This window comes from Pteropus medius, unplaced genomic scaffold, assembly GCF_902729225.1.
Source record: "Pteropus medius unplaced genomic scaffold, Ma_sr-lr_union100, whole genome shotgun sequence".
Lineage (NCBI taxonomy): Eukaryota > Metazoa > Chordata > Mammalia > Chiroptera > Pteropodidae > Pteropus > Pteropus medius.
Genome location: NW_024344378.1, coordinates 19,043,465 through 19,049,947, shown reverse-complemented (window position 1 = coordinate 19,049,947; position 6,483 = coordinate 19,043,465). Strand labels below are relative to the sequence as shown.

At 49.5% G+C, this 6,483-nt stretch overlaps 1 protein-coding gene across 4 annotated transcripts in view; it reads right to left on the bottom strand.

Moving 5' to 3' along the window:
• Nucleotides 1-4,331, bottom strand: part of CUEDC2 (CUE domain containing 2) — a 6,984-nt gene extending 2,653 nt beyond the window's left edge. For 2 of the 4 annotated variants that reach the window (XM_039871366.1, XM_039871371.1), the window contains exon 1: nt 4,194-4,331. The gene's annotated coding sequence lies outside the window, so the exon portion shown is untranslated. The other 2 variants (XM_039871370.1, XM_039871367.1) reach the window with 2 other exon arrangements.
• Nucleotides 4,332-6,483: the final 2,152 nt, after the last annotated feature.

Sequence of the window (6,483 nt, the reverse complement as noted above, 5' to 3'; positions counted from 1 at the left end):
CACCCCACCAGCCTCTTTGCTGTTCCTCAAACTTGCCCAGGTTCTTCCTATCTCCTTCAGATATCTACATGGTTCATCCCCTTACCTCCTCCAGGGCTCTGTTCAAATGTTGCCTCCTCAGAGAGACCTTCCCTGACTAACCTACCAAAATAGGTACTCCCCATACTCCCTAATCCCTTACCCTGCTTTATTTTCTATATAGCATTTACTATAGCTTAATGTATATTGCCTATTGTCTGTCCTCCGCCACAGAATGTAAGCTAAGAGAGAGGAAGGTGGGAGGACTTTTTCTTATTCATTGGTGTAACCCTAGCACCTAGAAAAATGCCTGCACTTAGTAGGTAATCAGTAAATACTTATTGACTAATTTCATTCCCACCTACATGCGTTTGACTCCCAAGTCTGTATTTGGGAGTCAGGAACACGTAGGTGGTAATGAATGGCTCCAGACCCATAGGTCCAAATATCAGCTCTCCATTCCATTCAGAAGACTCAGAGGCACCTCCAATTCAACCTACTCCATCCAAATTCACTATATCCTTCCAATCTGTGTACATTCCCTCTCCAAATATGCACCTCCTCCTGTTTCATCAGCTGACGCAACCACTCACTCACTCAGCTGCCAATCCTTAAACTTGCGGATTATCCTTGATTTCTCCCTCTCAATCCCACCTGCTACACTCGATCAATCACCAAGTCCTGTCGATTCCATTCCTTCATTCGTCTCCGTTCTATCTGCTTCTCTTCAACTTCAGTCTGACTTCTGCTCCAACATCTCTACCCAAATTTCTCAGGCTAAGGCCATGAGTTACTTTTTCAGGTTTTGTTCTAATTAAGTTGAACCTCATGAACTTGCCAATATTGCCTGTTTCTGATCTACAAAAGAAAAAGAAAAAAGAAAAAGGCAATTTCTTATGGTTTCACCTAATATTTGCCCTTTCAAGCAGCACCAATGTTGGTTTCTAAGGCACCACACTCTCCTGTTTCTATTCTACCTCTCTGGCCATTTCTTCCCAGGCTCTCCTCTCTGTCCTCCTGTCCTTTGATGCCCTTAAATGTGGCAGCAAAGCTCAGGCTCAAAACTGCTCCTCTACTCTCCTTACTCTGCACCCTCTCTGAAAGATTTCATCTGGGCCCATGTCTTTATGTACCAATTCCATGTCACCAATTCCTAAATGTCCAATCCTCTAATGCAGTCTCCTCTTCTGAGGTACACACCTGTACATCTACCACTCTGACACCTCCAAGTGGGTGACTTATCATGTCCCAAACTGACATTCTCTTAAGTCTTTTGTTCCTCCAAGGCTGTCCTCAGTAAATGCATGTCCACGCACCCAGCTGTTCCTGCCACAAGCCTGGGAATTATCCTACTCCCTGCCTTCCCACATCCAATCAGTCACAGAGCCCTGACCATTACCTCTCAAAACATCTACTTCCCTCCATCTCTACTCAACTCTGTTCCATCTCCACTTAACTGCAAGAGCTTCCTAACCCTTCTTCCCACTACAATCTTTCCCCCAACAACCTATTCTCCACAAAGATCACAGTTCTGTGATCTTTACAAAAAATCGTGTTTTTCCTGTTTAAAATCTATCAGTGACTTCCCACGTCCCTTCAGATAAGTCCAGTTTCTTTTTGTGGCCTTTTGAGTCAGGGCTTTCCCCTGCCTACATCTCTCTAGCCTCACCATGCACCACACCCTCCCCGGATCACTCCTTTGCACTTCAGTTTTCTTTCAGTTTGTCAGCACGCAAGCTCTTTCATGGCAAGGGCCTTTGCGCTGTTTCCTCTGCCTGGGCAACATTCTACCTCCACTCCTTCACTTGTATAATTCCTTCAGGTCAGTTTAAAATTCCCTTCCTTAAGGGATGCTGTCCCTGACCCTCTCGAACTGTCCCCTCCATATTACACCATCATTGAAGACTGCCTGTTTCTTTACTTAACAGCACCTTTCACAGCTATAATCAAATAACTATTTGGGCAATGTTTAATGTTTCTTCCAGTTGTTTCCTGAGGGCAGGGACTATACACCTGGCTTATTCATCAATGTACATTCCGTATCTCCCATGATGCTCAAGTAAATGCTCAATAAACAGTTATCTCCATCTTTACAGATGAAGAAAGGGAAGCTCAGTGGGTTTAATGACTTGCCCAAAGTCACCTAGCTTGACTGTGGTAGTCAAGATTTAAATCCAGTTTGCCTAGTTGAGTATATTCTAGGGGATACTCTGAGGATGGGGGATATCAAGACTTCTAAGTGAGTTGAGACAGGCCTACCACCTATGATCAGTTTCCTGGTCCCCTGAGTGTATCATAGAGTTGCTGTGACAGCACAGGGGTCACTGCGGACAGCAGGACTGAGAAGCTCTAGCCTGCTGAGGGGATGCCTGCCTCTTGCTCCAGACCCTAGTATGGGCCCTGGGGAGGAGCAGAACTCCCCAGATGAGGCATACCAGATCCTGTCACGCAGCTCCCCCAAGAGTTCAGCCCTCTATAGAGACCAACATCTGCTCTAGGTTACATCAAATCCTGGCTGCTCTGTTGCTTGGCGACTTCTGCTGGGACAAAGGCCCATGGATGCTGCATGAAAGCTCAGTTTCTAGGGATGAAGCTCTCACAAATGTGTCTGATGCCTCTAGATTTCTAACCAAGGTCTGAAGACCAGGGAGTTGTTATTGGGAAACTTCACTTCGCCCAAATTTCTTCTTCCCCTGAGCTTTTGCTCTAGCTTGTCTCCTAAGGGAACATCCTCCCTCCTCTTGTTCTTGGCCTGCCAAACTCTACCCTGCCTTCAAAGCTTGCCACTTTTTTCTTTCATCCTTCTCTATGCTGCTAGCTTTCCTGACATTTCTCTCCTGCCCAGAGGCTTCTCCTCTAACATTTCTCCTCCAAAGTCCCTGAGCTGGGGAAGCTGTAGCCTAAGTAGCCAGCCTTCTCCAGGTTAAGAACATGGTTTCCATGAGAGTTTTCACATTCTGGATGTAGCCCACAGAACCCCATTACTTCATGAAACCTCCAAATCAGGACTTATTGGTTAATAGCACCCATAAAATGTGACTGTCATCCTGTCATGACTCCTTTAAATACCTCTGATAATAGCATTTACTGACTACCTACAATGTGCCAAAGATTGTTCTACACACTTTATTAACTTACCTAATTCTCACAATAACCCTAAAACATAGATACTAATATTATCATATTATCCCATTTTACCCAAACGGAAATGGAGGCATTCATTGATAGGTTAAGTAACTTGCCCAAGGTCACAGTAAGTTAATGGCAGATTTACACTGAGGAAGTCTGGCTCCAGAACCCTGTTAACCATTGCACCACCTCTCATGATATAAATCCTCCTCTCCTGCCTGGCTGGCTCTCTTGCCTACCTCAGAATTTTTGTTCACACCATTTTCCCCACTCAGAACATCTTTCCCTCTGCCTCTCATTCTGCAGGATTCATTTCCTCCTCTCAGCCTACTCCTACTGCCCCATTTTCACTGCCCCCAGCTGGCCTGAGCTTGCCAGGACCAGGTACAGGCCTGGAATCTCCAGATGCTCCATACAGACCCTCTGGACAAATTTAAGTGAGTCTGAGGGAAAAAGTACCATGCTGTTCCCTCGGGGTGGGGAAGTGCTCAAGGTAAGGGGAGAGCAGAAGGCCATGTGGGAGAAGTCCTGGGAAGCAGTGTAAAAGTCCTGCGGCACTCAGAGGGTCTAGCTCAGAGGTCTTCACTGCTTCTCCCAGCCGCTATGAAGCCTGGCTCTTGGGGCCCTAGTGCCATAACGCAGGTTCCAGAGGACATCTAAGACCCCCAAGTCAGGTCTTAGAGGCGCCAAGGACACTGAGAGGTACAAAGGATTCCCGCATCGAAAGTCAGGCGGGAGCACAGGAAGTGGGACCACAATGATGGCCGACCCCTGAAGCGAGAGCTTCTTAAGCTAGCGGGGTACCCGCAAGGGTCCAAAATAGTGGGCCCGAGTGCGTGGGGATGCAGTTGTAGCCATGGGGTTCACAGGACCAGGGAGGCCTGAACAAGCTGGGATGTGCCTTGACACAGGCTACGGCGAGAATCGGAGATGGGAGTCTGGCGGGCCCCTGGGAGTACCGTGGGGGAACACACAGGACAGGTCCCCTGGGTTAACGCTCTCCGCGACTCTCGTACCCCTGGGCCGGGGGCTGGAGGGGAAATCACCTGCTCTGTCGGGCGCCGCCGGAGATTTGTCCCGCGCGGTGCGGCTATCATTCCCCAGCCCACCAACGAGATCAAAGGCGGGGCCCAGAGCGGTTCCCTCCTAGAAGTACCGAGGTAGCCATTTTTGAGAAGGGCAAGTACCCGTAACTGGGCGGGGCTTCTATTCATACTCATTTGTCTCAGGGCTTTGGAGGGGCTCCCGCTGCAGCCATTTTTATTGCGGGTAGGGAAGAGTTGGACGTGGAGACACCGTCAGTGAGTGCAGTCGCAGTGGCCGACTGTGTGTATCCCCGGCTAGTTTCTTGTAATTGGCCAGAGGCCGAGAACTTTTGGACCCCACCCAGTGTCTTCCCATCTGCCTTATTTTCTTACCCCCAAATCTCTGCCCTGTCTACGGCCATGCCACCCTGAACTGCGTGATCCCGGAAGCTAAGCAGGTTTGGGCTTGGTTAGTACTTGGGTGGGAGACCCCTTAGGAATATCAAGTGCTATAGGCGTTTTTGTGTTTTTTTTTTTTTTAAATATCCGTCCTCAAATCCTATAGCTTTCCCCCACTCTCCTTATCTCCCCTGTCCTTCCACAGACCCATGGCTCCCTGGTTGGATCTGGTGGTCGCTTCTCCCAGATCTGTTGTTCTTGCCCAAATCCTGGTGTCTCTCCCCTTTTGTGTCCAGTGCAGGATCAAGCCCTGTCACCCAATCAACTCTTAGGTGCTGACTGTCCCCTTTGCATTCCCTTAACAGAGATGTCTCCCAAGATTAGGGTGGGCTGCAGGGTCTGGGTCTTGGGACCATGGAGCCAGGTTTGAATTAGAGGAAGGGAAGCAGTGCTGTGGGTGAGGATCCACCAGAGCTTACATCCAGGATGGCTTGCAGGCCATGCTTACCGCAAGTGCCTTCATGCCCATGTCGGCAGGGATTCTTGTTTAAGAGAGCTGGACTCCAGGACCCAGCAAGGCCTCAGCTTCCTCTTTCTGTTCCTGCTGCCTCAGCTTCCTGGTGCTACCCTATGGGGAAGCCCACAGCCACCCCTTCCCAGGAATCCCACAATGGGTCATGAAGGAAAGAGTTCCCTTCAAGGATAGGCTCACCCATCCCCAGTCAGCAGATGAGCCCCTTCTTCAGGGTTAGTCTCTTTGTAGGGTGCTGGGAATCCAGACACTTGCCCTCAGGAGCTTCTGGTCCAAGGTAGAAAAAGTCCCATCCTCTCCTCTTCCTCTAAGGAATTGAGGCAGTGCCAAAATATGGAGAAAAGGGGGATTATTTCTCCCTCTTCCAGCCTTGTCCCTCACTACAGGCTCCTGCCACCTGACCAGGATCCTCTGGTCTCAAAGAAAGCAAGATGTTGGCTGCTGGGGAGAGGGAGCAGGAAAGGGGAGAGAGGAGGAAGGGAGCACATTTGGCATCGTGGCTCCCATAAAAACACTGCTGCTACCAGCCTGGATCTGCTGGGGTTAATGAGGGCTGGGACAGTTACTTTCAACTCTGGCCAGACAGGCCCCTGGTAAGGGGACAGTGGTTTGCTCTGTCAGCCCCGGGCCTCTGTAAGCCCTCTAAAGACTGCCAATCCCTCTTCTTCCCTAATTCGCCATCTTCCTCCCACTGCCATTTCACGATACAAATGATGACTCTTCTCTCTCTCCCCCTTCCCCCCACCCCTATTACGGGAATTTCATGGTTCCTCAGTAGAGCCGTTCCTCAGTAGAGCTGTTCCTCAGTAGAGTTCTGGCCCAAGACCCCTGCAGCCATCCCTGAAACTGTGACTCTCCCCCTCTCCCACCTCATGTTTCTTGGATGGCAGTTGGATATAGTTAGATATTGTCAGAAAGAACTTCCTGAGCTTTTGGGGAAGGATGATGGGAAAGGTCTCTTACAGGGAGCCTCTCGATTCCCAGCTCAAACTCTTAAGGGTGCCAACTCTGCGGCAGGGGTAAGGTTCTGGGATCAGAGGAGCAAGGAAAGGGACGACCACAGACACAAGGATACACACAAACTGTAAGGTAGGGGCTCCAGGGAACACTTGTGCTGCTGGACATTCCATAGCTGGCCAGACCTTAAGCCCCTTATTTTCCATCTCTTCAGCTCTCAATCTCTCCCTCCCCAAGATGGGAATAGACTCCACCTGCCCTTTGGATGCTGCCTGGAGAAGCCACATAGGGTAAAAAGAGGTAGAGTGATGCCTCCTCTTTCTCCATTCCCTCAGATGAATTTTGCAGCTGGTATTTGGGTGTCTGGGTCTCCTTACCTGATGGGAAAAGCTAGAAACCTGTGCTTGGGGAATTGGGCTTGAA